Source organism: Lupinus angustifolius, chromosome LG10 (assembly GCF_001865875.1).
Source record: "Lupinus angustifolius cultivar Tanjil chromosome LG10, LupAngTanjil_v1.0, whole genome shotgun sequence".
Taxonomy (NCBI): domain Eukaryota; kingdom Viridiplantae; phylum Streptophyta; class Magnoliopsida; order Fabales; family Fabaceae; genus Lupinus; species Lupinus angustifolius.
The window spans coordinates 8093832-8111670 of record NC_032018.1 but is presented as its reverse complement, the minus strand read 5'-3'; the positions used below and the strand labels follow the sequence as shown (position 1 = coordinate 8111670).

The window sequence follows — 17839 nt, the reverse complement described above, 5'->3', positions numbered from 1 at the left end:
TACTCAGAAAGGCTTATATTGAATGGGAGCATAATATTATATGGAAGAGTTGTTAGAAAGTTAGGCATCGAGCAAGGTGAAGCTGAATATTCGCTCAGGTAGAGATAGTTATACAGATTTCACAAGGAGTAAAATATTCATCTATTTCAATCAATATGAAGTTTGTTAGGGATGCTTGAAATGTATTATTATTTGAAGCCCCACATTGCCTAGTATTGAAATGGATGAAAGAAACTAATGATATATATTAGAATCAAGTCATTCATTATATTATTCACCAATTATAAACATCAACTAGAAACATCGCTAAAGTTTTTAATCTCTATTCTCTAATAATATACTAGTAGTCTTTCAATGCTCATGGGGATGTAGGCATAATTGGCCGAACCCCATATCAAATTATCTTATCTACTTCCCTTTGGTTTATTCTATGTTATTTATTTGATTGTTTGTAGCCAATATTATACAATGGTCGCTTTCAACACACCAACATGATCCATAATCGATTAATTCGAAATAAATAGTGCATAATTGGTACTTAATTGGATGCAAATCAATTATCTGGTAATCTTATAACTAAAACTCTCCAGATTAAATTGCACAATGATTTAGGGTAATCAATTTAGGGTAGGTGTAACTGACTTCTTAGATTAAAGCAACGAAGTAACCACTCACCAATTCACCATCCATCTCGGTGTGCACAGTCCTTGTAAATCAACAAGTGACATTAGAGCTTAACTTGATAGATTAGATAGTTTTTGTGCAAAAAAGAAAGATCCAAAAGGGATGAGCTCTAATGTTAAAGGTGCTTCTATAAACAAGCCACTGATCTTCAACGGTGAAAGCCATTACAAATGATATTGATATTTTGTAATCTGTAGAGAATTAATCGCAAAAACCATTCCAAATGGTAAATGCCGAACATGTTGACAAACCTAAATCTCTATGGACGGGTTATAGGAAAAAGAAAATCCATAAAAATATTAAGGCCAAGAATATTATTACCTCTAGTTTGCCTTATGATGAATTCTTTATAGTTTCTCAATGTGTTAGTGCTAAAGATATGCGAATTTGCATGTTACTCATGATGGTACTACTGGAGTAAAGCATGCTAGATTGAATACACAAATACATGAATATGAATTATTTCAAATGCTTCCAAATAAAAATATTAGTGATGTGAAAAATGTTTCTTTCATATTTTAATCATCTTACTAGTTTAGGAAAAGTACTTACAAATGATGAACTAGCTAATAAAATGAGTGAATACAGCCCTTGTGTCTGATATCATATCTCATATTAATGATTAGTTAAGATCTCATAATTTTATTTTAAAGATATTTTTTAGAAAAAAGTAATTGTTCTCATTAATTTTAAGAAAGTGAAGTGTAACCATAATATCCGTAACCACATCATACCTTAAAATCATGGTAATGTGATTTTAATTTTTTTAGAAATACATTAATTATAGGGATTATTATTATCAAAATTTTATCATACATACAGATGAAAAAGGGTAAAGGTAATGAATAAAAAATTAGATACATGTAAGAAATTGAACTTACATACACACGTAAATCAATGTCTATTAATTGGGGATAAAGATTCACGACTAGAGAGAATGTCTAGACCAACTTAACACATCCATGTAAGTGATGGGTCTGTGTGTGGTTCCAATGGTTCAACAATTATTCTTATGGCTTAATGACAGTATATGATTTTTCGTGTTGGTAGATGATGGTTGTGGTTCTGGTTATATGGTTTTTGGTGGGATAATTTTGGAGTGTTGTGTGTCAAAGATAATATCGAGGGCAGAAAATGATTGATGAATGATTTTTTTTTATTCAGAGGATTGTTGTGTGATGTGGAAGATTATACTTTTTTGGATGATTCTTTATGGATGATATAGGTGCTTTTTGGGATGTTGAGGATTTGAATGGACTTTGTTGAATTATTTTTTAGGTTATTGTGTATAGGAAATTTTGAGGTTGTTGTGGATGGTATGAGTATTTTTTGGATTCCTTTGGTGCGCACCCTCCCCTTTTTTCTTTGGTGAATAAGGATATAGACTAGGATTTACCACATATGCTTAATAAGGAGAATATCTCCTATTAATTTATTAGAGGAGATCAAGGAAAATAAATCAAATTTGTGTTTAAAAATGCAACATAATTAAATTGATATCAAATTTTCTTGATCTAATCATATTTCAACCTTAATTTACTTGAGTCCAAATCTCTCTAGATTTAATGTTTTATCAAATCAAATATCTAAAGATTAATTTTATAATGAAAATGATTTGTGCAACACAATTAGATTGATATGAAATTTTCCAATCTAATTTGATTTGCATATTCCTTGATTGCAATCTTTAACTTATTCGATGGATTTGCAACCTTGATTTATTTGTTGGCCAATTTTCTATCAAAATTCTAAAGATTAAATTTTCTAATCAAATTGATATGTGCAACATAATTAGATTGATATGAAATTTTCTAATTTGATTTGATTTGTATATTTTCATATTACAATCTTGATTTATTTGTTGGTCAAATTTTGATAAGAGCCAATCTCCAGAGATTCTATAAAAATGTTGTTTTATCAAAATTTAATTTTTCAAAGAATTATATTTCTTTTTGGGCCGGACAAAATTGGATATTCACAATTTCTAAAGAAGAAAGGAGGCTTTAGGAAGCTCCAAACTCAAACAAAAAGATATTCAAGTATAAGGAACAACAAAACTTATCTTGACAAAGTCACATGCTACAAGTTTCACAAACAAGGGCACATAAAGTTTATGTGTCCCGATTATCTAAAAAAGAATGGTAAGAATAAGACGCCTAAAATGAAATTGAGGAAAGAAGTAAGAAATTCTACATAGTATGGGATGACAAAGAAGATAATTACTCAAGTGAGTCGAATGAAGAAGTAAGTGCTAAGAAGATATTACTCAAGTGAGACATGCATAAAGAGATAAATAAACTTCCTAGAATTAACATTGAAGCAAAAATGTTGATTTTGATGCATGAAAATAAGTTAAAAGAGCTTCAAGCTGAAATTGTTGAGTTAAATCTTTCAAACGAAACCTTTGAAATTATATATGCTAACTACATGTAAATGTGCATCTAAAAAGGTTTTTTGAGGAAGAAAATAATGATTTGAGGAAATCATTTGCATATATATGTGGCAAAATTGTCCATAATCCATCCAAATCCAAGAAAATTATATCCATTTGTTAGAGCTAATGAATTTAAATGGATATAATCCAATGAATAATTTTAGTGATGGATGGATTTGAATCCATCCATAATACCCAATTGATATCCATGGATACATCCATTTGGATGAATATACAATCCATCCATAAAACAAACATTCACAAACAGTAGTGTTTCTCACTTTCACTTTGATTTTTTTATTAAATTGAGCTTATTATAAAACATGTGAATGAGTAAATATTAAAATTTTATTTTTAAATAAATAACTATATAAATTTTTGTTAAAACTTTTATACATGAAACCTTAAACACCACATGCTTATAGAATATCATTCACTTATGGTATACTTTATTTTAAAAGTGATTTATTTTAAAAGTGATTTTAGACAATGCTTTATTGAAATAGTGGTTTTCAAAAGAATAATTTTATTCAAAAGTGCTTTTAGTTACAATTAAAAAATCAAATAGATTGGATATCCATCCATCCAAATCCATGAAAAAGGAGTCATGAATCAATTGGATGTATTGGTATCCATCCATTAAGTTTGGATATGGATGGGTTGAATAATTTAGAATATGATTTAAATGAATTTATATGGATTGGTGGATGACTTTCCATCCACCAATTAGGATCCAAATCCAAATTCATCCATATCCATCCATTAGAATCCAAATCCAAATTCATCCATATCCATCCATTTGCCACTCTTATTTGCATGTTTCATGATGGAAAAACTAAAGTTGCATACCTTGTTTAGAAACCAAAAGAATGTTGAGAATAGATCTAGAATATGATACAACACTCATAGTAAGAAAAATGTGTCATAGAAAATAAGTGGTGCAGTCCAATAATACTCATAATTTAACACATACTTCTTTGTATTGTGACATTTGTGGGAAACATCTTACTCATGTAACATTCAAAGATAATTCGTTCAAAATGATATTTATATATGGATAGTGAAGCGCCAAAATCTCAATGCTAACCCAAAAGGACATAAGATAACTTCGGTACCTAAATCCTCAATTTAATTTAATTTTATAGGTGTGCTTCAAGAGGTATGAAGCTTATTGGTATCTTGGCACTGGGTGTTCAAGCACATGATGAGAAAAAAAGGAAAAGAGATGTATTTTGATGATGTTACAAAAATATTTGGAAGAAACTATTAGAATGAGCAAGAATCTGGAATCTCTACTTCATCATGAAAGAAGATAGAGATGGTTTTACATAACAGAGTCGTGGAAGACTATGAAAGATTATCCAATTAACATGATCATTGATGATATGAACAAGAGTGGAAGCTACCACATGTGAAGAAGATCTTTGCTCCTGACCTTAGCAAGATTTTGATGAAGACACCAACATCACCAAAAAGAAGAAAAGGAAGAATACTTATGAAGACAAAGAAGATTAAAGCTTCAAGAAAATTAGATTAAGTCTCTGTAGGTACTTCTATCATATACTCTTTAATATACTAAAGTAGTAATGCTCAAAATATTTTAAAAGAAATTGAAACACTTTAAGTTTTAAATGAAAACATTTTTCAAAATGCTGTGTAACAGGTTACTGAAATTTGAGTAACATGTTACATGAGTGAGAATCAGTTATCCAACTTAAAACTGATCAGAGTAATCCATTACTGTATTTAAGTAACAGATTACTGAGTAACATATTACTGTATTTGAGTAATAGATTACTGAGTAACATATTACTCAAATTGTTGTAATCGATTATTGTAAGTGAATTTTAAATTCACTGTTGGACAGAACATTTGGGTAATCGATTACTCAATGTTGTAATCGATTGTTGAGTGTTGTTACATTCATTTTTCAGATTTGAAACTCAAGAGTTTTCATCCCAAACGAAATGTTTTCATTCCAAACAATTTCTACTTTTTCATAAAGGCACAATGGGTGATTTGAAAGCCTATTTAAAGGCTTTAGAACTCACAATGAAAACAACTCTTTGAACAACTCTTTCACACTTTTCTCACAACTTTCCTACACTTTTATGAAATAATTTTCAGCACTTCTAAGCAACTTCACTCAAACTTTCAAAGTCATTTTTAGAGTTGCTTGAAGTAAAGTGTTTCAAAGTTTTAGAAACTCAAAAAGAGCATTATTACTAAGTATACAAAAGAGTTGATTGGATTGCAAGTGTTATTATATTTCATACTTGTAAAGGCAATTCAAAGCCATCATTGAAATTCTTCATTCATTGTAATAACTTTCTTTCACGGGGTGTGAATAGAAAGGGGATAGAGTTACTTGGAAAGGTGTTTTCCAAGGGTATAAATATTAGTGAGTGTGTAAGGTACATAGAGATCTCGGGGTGAGATATTGTAATTACAACTCATAATATTTAGTGGAAAATCTATTATGCTGCAAAAGTACTAGACGTAGCCTTCGGTGGACAAGAAGGTGAACCAGTATAAAATACTTGTGTAATCTCCTTTCCCTTTCCTCTTTAATTTATACTTGTTTATTTTCTGCAATATTATCCGTTGCACATTAACTCTTACATTTTGCAGAAAAAGTTACTATAATTTTAAGTCAACTAATTCCCCCCCCCCTCTTAGTTGCAATCTTGTTCTTACACCACACCTTTCGCAACATCATGTTATTTGGATAAGAATGAGAAAGGAAAAAAACGATTGAGGTAATAAAGTATCGAAGTATAATTGACTCACTATTATATCTAATTTAAGTATTTTAGATGAAATTATTATTTATATCATGTTTGAATGGTTGAATCATTTTTTTCTTAAGTTTTGAGTTGTTTAGAACTATGAACAATAAAGGGTAATTGGTATCAAATCAATTATCATGTGCATATATGCAATATTTGGGGAAATTTCCCTCTAATCGATTCATTGTGCATCAATTTCTCTCGTTAATCGATTATGTAATCGATTATTTGTGCACAATTTCATTCTACCTAATCGATGAAGTAATTGATTATCTATGTGAAAATTTCCTATGCCTAATCAATTATACACATGTCATAATCAGTTAATTAGTAAAATATTTTTCATTTTATCCTATTCCTAATTGATTATCCATAAGTCATAATCAATTAATTGTTAATTAGTCAACGATTATGCAGTGATTAAAACCCCAAATCTCTCACAACACTCCAATCTATTTCCCAAGAATCCCCATCTCAAGATTTCTAGTTCTACTCTCCAATATAAGAGATTTCATGCTCTCTACCTTAATCAATTAAGGTTTTTTCCTATTTTACAATAAAACACTCTTTCTTGGTTTTCATTAAAACCCATCTCCCCCTTTCTTCAAAATGAGCAATCACTAAGGAAAATCAGTCAAACACAATGTTGGTATTCACTCTTTATCCAAGAAGAAAACGTCTCAAGAAACTCCCTAAAGGTCCATCTAGGAACGCCAGTGACCCTTTCTATTCTTTGGATAGCCAAGCAGAACATATGAATTTATTTGAAGACTGTGCTCTAGAAATGCATAGGTACTTTTAACATGCAATGGCTTTTTTCAAAGGGATTTGAGTTCTCTAAGGTGTTTGCTATTCAAGGGCTCAATATGTTTTGTGAACTACATGACAACATATTGATAAATGCCAAATTTACCTTACTTCCTAATAAATTTTGGAGCATTTACCTTTTGAATCATAGGAAATATCTTACATATTTCAACTAAAACTTGTATAAATATGAATTTTGATTTAAGAAATTTTTTTAATTCCTAATTCCAATCTCATTTTAAGTTTTAAGGTTGAATAATTCAAAAGAAAATGTTAGTTTAAGGTGAATAAGATCTTAAGGAATGTCAACTCGCTCAACCTATTGCAAGAATGAAGGAGCTTACCTTCCAAATCATGCCCAACTTGATTTGGAGGGTGTTGGATGGTCTGCTCGTTGGAGAAAACCCTCAAGTGAGGAAAAACATGGCACTGGGTGCCCTATATAATGCACTAGTCGTACTAACACTCAACAACCCCAAAGGAGAAGTAAAACATGGCATTGGGAGCTCTACACAAGGTGTTGGGCAGCTTGACCAGAAGAAAACCTTCAAGTGAAGGAAACAAGGCATTGGGCGCCATGGAAACTCTATAAAAGGAGCCTTTCCCTTCTCAAATTAAAACACAATATTGGCAACCAAATCTCACTAAAATTCAAAGGAGACTGGGATTAGAGACTCTGAAGATTAGATAAATCACTTCTTGGAACTTGAAAACATCCATGACTATGATTAGCTAATCATCTCTTGTTGGAATTGAGTGCAACTCTTTAACTTTATGTATCTATTTTGATGTCTATATACAAATACATGTTTCTACTCTTTGATTTCAATGATATAATCTTGTGCATAAAGTTTTAGAATGATCACTTAAAACATGAATTTGAAATTGAAATATTATGTGGAAATAATTATTTGAATCAAATATCAGTTGTATCATCTAATGAATCTACATTCTAGAAATAGACTTAGTTCATTTGTCAAACAAAATCTAAGCTTAACGCAACTTGTTTTCTTAATTATTCAAGGGGTTAATAGTTAGAAAGTGAGTTGAATAATCCTCTATATGAGGGAACTATAAAAGAGATAAGATCTGATGTGATGAAATCAAGCATAAGACATGATTTGTATATCAAATAAATGAGATGTTGTAAAGTTTAAAGGTGAAATCAAATTCCAACATTGTTTTCATATTTCTTTGACTTATATTTAATCTTGATTTTTAACTTGTTTGTGATTACTAAAACAACAACCAAATCTCCTTTGAAATCTCAATGCTTAAAGATTTAAACTATAATATTCCATTTCCAACTTCACGTGGATATGACAAAACCCTATACTATATTACAATTGAGTCTTGAAAGAATTCAATAGTGACAATAGTAAAGTGAAAAATAAACTCATCATCGGGTAAATCATTTCATCAAAATGACGCCATTGTCGAGAAATTGCATCAATACAAAAACATTGCTTTAGATGTTATATTGAAAAATTGTAAGTATAGTAAACAATTTTCTTTTTTTATTATAGTTATCTTGTGACTAATCTTCTTGGTTAGATTACATCGTTTATTTGTTTATGCGAAACAATATTCCAGCTGATCAGCTATTGTTCGATTCATAAATAAAGAAAAGGGTTAGGAAGAACAATGATAAAATAAGGAAATGAGAGAAACTAGCAAATTTAAGAAGAGATCAAGATACATATTCTTCTAATTCCTCATCACAACTAGAAATCATGGCAGGACAACAACATGCCAGCAACAGACCATGAGTTGAAAATCAAAACAAGAAACATGATTAGAATTGGTAAACCAGCCGACACTCAAAGGCCGCCTGAGATGAAAACAAAATTAGTATAACTGATGTATGCCAATCCTTTTATAGGGATTGACCAAGAAGATCCATATACTCAATTTACCAAATTCTATGAAGTAGTAGGAATTACAGAGATTTCTATGGCTAAATAAGAAACCATATTTTTAGGCTCTTTCCATTGATAGTCCTTAGAAAGACCGATGAATGGTTCTTAGACCTTCCACTACAATATGATTAGAACCAGGTGGAAGAAACATCTATAGCCACATACTTCCTAGAGGACGAGTTTATGGATTTAAAAACTACAATTTCTACTTTTCTCAAAGTGTGTGAGAAAGTCTAGGTGAGACATAAGATAAATACAAGTCTATGTTGAGGAAATGATCAAATCTTGGTTTTGATGTAGATACTTAGATTCAAATTTTCATCAATGGTCTTCTCTAGTAGCACAAGTGGATTCTGAAGGCTACGGCTGAATGCCAATTGATATCAAAGCCACCTCAAGAGGCTATTGGTATCACTGAGTCTATAGATCAGAATAATCAGTATAGTCAACACCATAGAAGTCCATCAAGAAGAGGAGGATTTCTAGATTTGGGGGTCTAATGATGGTGTGCTAGCCCAGAACAAGGTTTTACGACAATAGTAAGATGGGGTGAAATAAAAGCTTGATGATATGCCTAAACAATTAAGAGAATGACAAAAGATCCCCTCTAGAAAATAGGTAAACAGGTGTGACATGTGCACAAGAGACCATTTAACATGTTATTATGACTCAAGGAAGAAGAGGCACACTAAATGAATGGCCAACTAAGGCAGGGATATCAGAATAACTACCACATGGGAGGTAACTAGTACAATAACAACCCACCTTGGAGGCAAGATCAAGGACCTTATTCTAGTAGGGTACCACCACTTTATGAGAACCATAACCATTACCAACAACCACAACAAGAGAGGAATGTGAGGTTGGAAGACACATTGAATCAATTCTCGATTGAAATAAGTACCACACATTTGCTTGACTCGAAACTTGATTCGAGATTGAAATAAGTTATATTTCCAACTCAAATTGGTTCAATTAAAGTTCACAGACTGTTCAATTCGACTCATCACCTCAAATTCGTTTGGTTCATCAAGATTTTGTGAGCTGTTTAATTCAACTCATTAGATCAATAGATGCAACTCGCTAACTTAAATGGTGATTATTTAATATAGAACTGAGTCACTTCATGACCCTAACAAGTCGAATTCTACTTGGCTTAAGTTTGACTTATTTATTTAACTAGCGTAATTTTTAGGTGAAGTTTGACTCATTTGATTCATGAATGAAATTTATCGGGTTAAATAACAAGTCAAGTTTCGAATGAATGTCGACTTGATTCAATTTATTGTCAGTCCTACTCACAACAAACATCGCTTAAATTGAGTCTTGACCCTTATATGATATATGATAAGACTTAATGAGACCTTATCAAGTTAACCAACCTTTTGTTAGTAAATCACATTTGTCTTTTTTAGCATAAAAAATAAAATTAAACTAGAGTCGACTGAAAAAATGCATTTGTTTTAAATTTGACGAGAAAATAATTTTGGGTTAGCTAATATTTACAGGCCCAATATGTGTGACCGAACGGACCGAACAGCTCTTGGACGTTACAAAGTTGCATAAAGGAATCCTCGGAGAGAGAGAGAGAGAAACTACTGATTTTATTTAATCGGAGGACTCAGAAGCACCACCACCTTAACCGGCGGCTCCACCGATTGTTCGTGGATTCGAATAGAGACAGACAGGGATCGCCGGAAGATAGGTAAAGTCTAAGTTCAATTAAGAATTCTAACACGGATAATGGATCCAATAACAAAACACACATTATCACACATAATGATTTTCTAATTTTTGTGTTTTTATTTTAATTTGGATCCAGTCTAAATTCGTACAATTCACGCACTAGACATAACAGATCTGGTTTGGATTTGTGTAACACAATTGTTGACTCTGAAATTTATTTTAATAAAGAATGAGTTTGATTTGGGGACTCTGAAATTCATCGACTCTATTCATTTTCATTGCGATTGATTTTCTTTATAAAATTGTATTGCGCCGGATGAGTGGACATGTTGGTTATTATGTATATATTAGCGGTAATGCATTGAAGTGAAATTTGAGCATCTTAGTAGGGAGAATTGATTGGATGGAGGGTCACTCAATTGTTAGAGGTAAGGGGAATCTGACAAAAACTATAGGTGAAACCACTACGGAGTTAGCTTTAAATGTTTTGTCTGTCGATGAAATGATTGATTCACGGTAGGACAATATGATGTTGTTTTATTCATGTAGCTTATCCCATTTAGTAAAAAACGTGCTTGATTGTTTTTATTGTTGATTCTTGTTGGAAATTACTGCCTGCTTCTCTTGTATGTGTACTTCTCTTGTATGTGTACAGCTCTGAAATTATTTGAAAAACTAAGATGGCTTTGATGAATCGAACCCCTCTCTCCTTCAAACCCCTCTCTGCTTTGATGAATTGAATCCCTCTCTACTTTGATGAATCGAACCCCTCTCTATTATTTTATTTTATTTCTATACCCTATTTACCTGTAACGCCATCCACAATACTATGATGCAGAATTTTGGCAAACGCCATAGGTTGCCATCCACCATGGAATTCATTTTAATTTGTAGGTATAAATGTCAATTATTGAAAGAGTTATTCGTAAATGAACAATTCTGGACTTCTGGTAACTAGGCATATGCAATTGGCACATTAACATCCCTTCCTTCGTGTTTAGTTCCGTAGAAAATGTAGATTACCCACTAAGCAAGTACTTTATAGTAACCACCATAATCATATTGCAAAACACAATAATGATTATTTTATAGCTATACTTTTTGAACATATGAAGATGATAGAAGACAAGTGGGAAAATTGATTCTGGTTCTATCAATTATCTTGTGATCTGTTTGCTTTGTATTTTATAATGTTAGTTGCTGCTAAATTGTTATTCTGTGTTTGCACTTTGGATCATCTTCCTATTTTCTGAATTTGCAATCTTTATACTGAAAAACCTTAGACATGAAGAGAAGCTATCTTACTGTTTGTTAGGGAGTTTAATGAGTTTTCTCAACCTGTATCTTAGAACTCAAATTCAAATAAACATGAACACACGTTTTAGAGCCATGCGGACATTATCCAACATAGGAAACAAAACACATGGTACATGATTTCGCATTTCTAAGTGTTTGCTCAGTTTTTTTCTTGGCACGGATATCGGATGGACTTGGAATCTTGGATATAGGTTTTTATTTTTTTACCATGCCATTTACCCAAGCCATATTATTTGTCACTGAGTACTACACCATCTCCCATATGCACATCTATCTCCATGATAGGGCCTCAAATGAAAGACTTGGCTCACACGGGAAATTGGTGCAATCATTAACTGGGCCCAAGGTGTGGCAGGTGTATTCTAGGCGGGTGAAAAAGGGAATGGGTGAGAATGATGAAGTGGCAAGAGGAAAGGCAAAGAACGAGGTTGATTGGTGGTGTAGTGAGTTTGTGTTACAAATAGGAGAGAAAGAAAGGGGCATGCTTTTGGGGAATAGATCATTCTGTTTGAAATGAAATAGAGAGTGCTACTATCTAAGAGTCTCTATTAGGAGCTTGGTCTATGGCAATAGATTATTCTGTTGTAAACCTTTTTCCTGTTTTCCAAGAATACAATTTTCCCTATGATTTCTATTCATTTATACTTTGTCTTATATTTCTACAAATGTGAATTCATAGTTCTTAACAAACTGATCCAACCTGCTGAATTCGTCAACGAAAGTACCAACTACCAAAGCAATATGGATCTACTTATGTTGAATACCACGAAAGAAGAAAACAACAAAAATAGGAGAAGTAGAAGTAAAGGTCACAGTGATGGAGAGTGAGTTCTTCAGCATCAAAAGCATCAAAGTCACGATTGCTGAGAATTGAGATGAAGGTGAAAGTGGTGGAAAATCAAGTTAACTTGACTAGATGGCTCCCTTGAAGAAGAATCTGGAGAAGGATCAACATAAGGGCAAACACGTAGATCCTTCATGATAACACTGGTATCTAAAGGTATAACAAAATAGAAGAAGATTGAAAGGAATAGCCCCTAAACCAGAGTCAATTTGATTCTGCTAGGGTTCTAAGTAAAAAATTTATTGAGATTTGAAGTAGAATTACAATAGAGAAGATTACAAGGTTCCCTCGAGCCTTTTCCCAACTGATTCCACAATCAGTTTACTATATAACCAACTAACTACCTTTCCCTCCTCCCTAATGTTCTATTTATGGACAATTTCCTAAATAACAATTAACTGTCTAGGGGCATAGTAGTAATTTTGCTATCCCTTAGCCAAACTCCCCTCTTTCCTCTCTTATATACATTCTTAATGATAGGCTTTGGCCTATCAATACCCTTCCCTAAAAGGACCAACTTGTCCTCAAGTGGAAAGTCTGGAAATCTTTCTTGCATGGCTGCTGCTTCTTCCCAAGTAGAGTCATGGCTAGGGAGATCCTTTCATTTCACTAACACTTCTAGATTCCCTTGGTCATCTTCTCTGCTGTTGAGGAGGTTTTCTGGGGTGACTTCCAACTCTAATTCTTAATTCAACATAGGAGGTAGTGGCTGAAGCTGTTGATGAGGCTTTAAGGCCTTCTTTAGAAGAGAAACATGGAACACAAGGTGAATCTTGGCCTGAGGATGCAAGGCTAGTCTATAGGCAATTGTCCCTAGTTTCTCCGCCACTTCATAAGGACCATAGTACTTGGGAGCTAACTGCGCATAGGGTCTACTAGCCAAGGTTTTGAGCTTGTAGGGCTGCAATTTGAGATACACCCAGTCATTCAATGCAAAGTCAACACTCCTCCTATGTTTATCTGCTTGTTGTTTCATTAAGTTATGAGCCTTCAACAAGTTTTGTTTCAACTCATCTAGAACTGCATCCCTTTGATTACACAAGTTGTTCACCTCTTCCACCTTAGGTAGAATAGCCCCTGCTCTCAACAGTGTAGGTGTTTCTCTGCCATAAAATGCTTTGAAAGGTGTCATCTTAGCTTAACCATTATAGTTGGTATTAAACCAAAATTCTACCCGATGGAACCAACCCGACCATCTGTCTGTCCATCTATTTGTGGATGTTAGGAGGTACTAAATTTCAACTGAGTTCTAGACACCTTAAACATCTCTTTCCAAAACTGGCTTAAGAACAAAGGGTCCCTATCAGAGACTATGGATGAGAGAAATCCATGTAATTTTACCACTTCTTTTAGGAAAACAGTGGCCACATCCTTGGCTGAATAAGGATATCCTAGAGCAAAAGCATGCATGTACTTAGTTAGTCTATCCACAACAACAAAGATAGTATCTTTCCCTCTTACTTAGGTAACCCTCCTATGAAATCTATGGAGACATCCATGCAGACTTGTTGAGGGATTGGTAAAGACTGCATCAATCCTGCTGGGGCCATGGTAGAGTATTTATTTCTTTGGCATACTTCACACTCCTCCACAAAGCCTTTGATGTCTGATTTCATCCCTTCCCAAAACAGGAAGCTAGCAATTTTCTTATGGGTTCTGAAGTGCCCAGAATGACCCCCCATTGGTATCTCATGGCACTCAACCATGATGATTGGTATCCTATCAAAACTCTTGGTTAACACTAACCTCCCCTTGTAGTAAAGTAGTCCCTTTCTCAACACATAATAAGGGTGAGCCTTTGGGGAGATCACTAGTTCTTGGATGATCCTTTTCCATTTAGGGTCCTGTTGCAATTCTTCACTCTAGGAACCCACCTCATGACTGGACAGAATAGAAATGTCTGAGTACATTAACTTCCTTGAGAGAGCATCTACTACTGAATTCTCATGATCTGGCTTGAATGTATTTCAAAATCTAGACTCACCAATTTCACTGCCCATTTGAATTGTTCCTCAGTAAACAACCTCTGCTCAGTCAAGAACTTCAAGCTCTTTTGGTCTGTCTTGATGACAAAGTGCCTACCCATCAAGTAGTGCCTCCACCTTTGGGTTGCCTGAACCAAAGCCATAAGCTCCCTCCCATAAACAGACTTTTGTTGAGCCCTTGGGGATAGCCCTTTACTCCAGAATGCTAGGGGTCTTCCACTTTGCATTAGGATAACCCCTAACCCCATACTGGAAGCATTTGTCTCAACCACAAATTCCTTAGTAAACTCAAATATTGCAAGCAAGGGTAATTCTACTATGGTTGCCTTCAATTTCTCAAAAGCCTAGGTAGATTCATGAGTCCAGCTAAAAGTATCTTTTTTGACAACTCAATGAGTGGTTTGGCAATTTTTCCATAATCCTTGACAAACCTTCTATAATATCCTGTCAAGCCCAGAAAACCCCTTAACCCGTTAATATTGGTAGGTTGAGGCCAAGTTTTCATATCTTCCACCTTGGTTAAATCTGCAGCTACTCCCTTCCTAGATATGATATGCTCCAAGTATTCAATACTCTACTGGCCAAAACTACACTTCTTTTGGTTTGCTTTTAGGGAATGTTGAGTCAATAGGGCTAATATGGTGTGTAAATGTTGTGCATGAGTGGCCAAGTCAGGACTATACACCAGAATGTCATCAAAGAAGACTAAGGTGAATTTCCTCAAATATGGCCTCAAAATTTCATTCAATAGGGCTTGAAAGGTAGAAGGGGCATTGGTCCGCCCAAGAACTCATAGTGTCCCTCATGAGTTCTAAAAGCAGTCTTTTCTATATCTCCTTCTCTCATTCTGATTTGATGATATCATTCTGATTTGATGATATCCTACCTCCTAGAGGGTGGTAGGCCATGAGGGTCCTGCAACACTTATTGGTACTATTGTAGCACTTCCTGCAAACTCTACTAGAACCAATCCTTCAGGCTTAACAAGGGATTTAGGGTCACACTGAATTAGCAATCCTTCTCCCTCCTTTATCAAAACCTGCACGAGAGCCTTTAAGGATAATTTGGTCTTGGTTAAGGCAGGGTCTCCCACCAATGTGATTGTTGAGTCTTCTTTCTTAACAGTCAAGATCATCTTTCCAAAATCAGCTATTATTTCTCCCAATCCTACTAACAGCCAATCCCTAGGACTAAATCCACCCTTTTCAACCCAAACAAGTAGAAGTCTTGGACCACATCTAAGTCTTGGAGGTTCAAACTGAGCTCAGCACACTTGCCTTCACATCTGACCTAGTGTCCATCACCCACCTCCACTACATAGGCCTTAGTTTCTTCTACCCTCAACTGCAACCTGTCCACCAAATCTCTTGCAATGAAGTTATGAGAGGCTCCACAATCTATCATAACCACCACTGGTTTATTACTCAAAACACCCCTTATCTTCCATGACTTAGTAGAGGTGAGTCCCTTCATTGAGTAAATGGATAGTTGCAGGGAATTAAGGACTTCCTGCTCCTCTCCCATTTCTAGCTCTCCTTCAACCTCTTCCTCCTCAGCAAGGATTATCATCCTTAGTTATCAATTTTTGCAGATGTGATCCCTGGTGAAGGGTTCATCAATCTGAAACATAAACCTTTTTCCCTTTTTTCTTTCATTTCCACACTAGTGAGCCTTCTATAATCCCTCCTGCCCTTAGAACTCTCAGCTTCCTGGACAGTCTTAGTGCTACCAACTGCACTTCCCACCATTTGAACCTTCCCTTCTATTATTGCTTGTAGCAGAATTTTCCACAGATACTTCTCTACTATATTAATGCCCTCTTTAAGGGACTCCAGACCTAGTAGGAGCATAATTGGCTTTCCTACTCATTACTACAGTCTTTTGCTCAATTAGGATAGCCTTTTGGATAATCTTAGGCAAGGTCTCTAATTCATACAACTTCACTTCAACCCTTATTTCCTCCTTCAAACCATTTAAGAAAATGCCCCTAACAAAGTCCTTATTGACTTCTTGCAAAGCCCCAACATATGTTTTGAATTCTTCAACATATGCTTCCACACTTCCCTCTTGTTTTAAGGCTAATAACAATTGAAAAGGATTTTATGTCATAGAGGGTTGAAAACGTCTTACCACGGCTAACTTGAAGCTGTTCGAAGTTGGGGATGGATTACAACGCTCCCACGACTGTAACCAACTGAATGCTTTGCCCTCAAGGGCCACCATGGTAGCTTGCATCCTTTTCTCCTCTGTCACAGCTCTCAAAGTGAAATACCTCTCCAACCTTTGCACCCATCCATATGCATCTTCTCCCATAAAGACTGGTATCTGCATTTTGCGCCATTTATCTTGAACTGAACGTGGTTTGTGGCTTTCCACTTTTTCATTCTCACTACCTACTCCCACAGATTCATCTCCCATTGAAATGCCTAACTTCGTTGCAATTGCCTCGAGTATGTTCTCCGTCTTTTTGGTACGTGCCTCATTGAGCTCGAGGCATAACCGTATTTCGTCTCTTTCTTGCCTCATCTCCTCTCTTTCTTGCACCCAACTATCATTCTCTTTGGCCATTCTTCGAGTGAATACCAGGTGCAATCCTACGACGACTTGGTGGTTCTCACTTCCCTCAGGCACTAGAAACGGTGCTCTAATACTAGTGATAACACTAGTATCTTAAGGTATGAGAAAATAGAAGAAGATTGAAAGGAATAGCCCCTAAACCAAAATCAATTTGATTCTACTAGGGTTCTAAGTAGAAATTTTATTGAGATGAAGTATAATTACAATAGAGAAGGTTACAAGTTCCCTCAAGCCTTTTCCCAACTGATTCCACAATCAGTTTACTCTATAACCAACTAACTACCTTTTCCTCCTCCCTAATGTTCTATTTATGGACAATTTCCTAACTAACAACTAAGTGTCTAGGGGCATAGCAGTAATTTTGCTATCCCTTAGCCAAACTCCCCTCTTTCCTCTCTTATATACATTCTTAATGATATAACTTCGTAGGAGGAAGAGGTGGTCACTAATGGAGACAAATCCACATTGGAGAAGGCAAGGAACTCTACATTATCCTCAGAGACAAATCCACATCAGAGAAGGCTAGGAACTACTCCAATTCTGAAAGTTTAGTCTTGAGGACAAGACTAATGTTGAAGGAGGGCGTATTGTTTGGGCTTCAACTGAAACACTTGGCTCACAAGGGAAATTGGTGCATAGGTAAACTAGGCCCAAGATGTGACAGGTATATTCTAGTAGGGTGAAGAAGGGAGGCAGTCAAAATGATGAGGTGGCACGAGGAAAGGGAAAGAATGAGGTTGGTAAGTGTGGTAGTGCATTTCTGTTACATATAGGCAAGAGAGAGAGAGAGAGGGGGG

At 34.7% G+C, this 17839-nt stretch overlaps 1 pseudogene; it reads left to right on the top strand.

Moving 5' to 3' along the window:
* Positions 10203–17839, top strand: part of LOC109358868 — a 9129-nt pseudogene continuing 1492 nt past the window's right edge.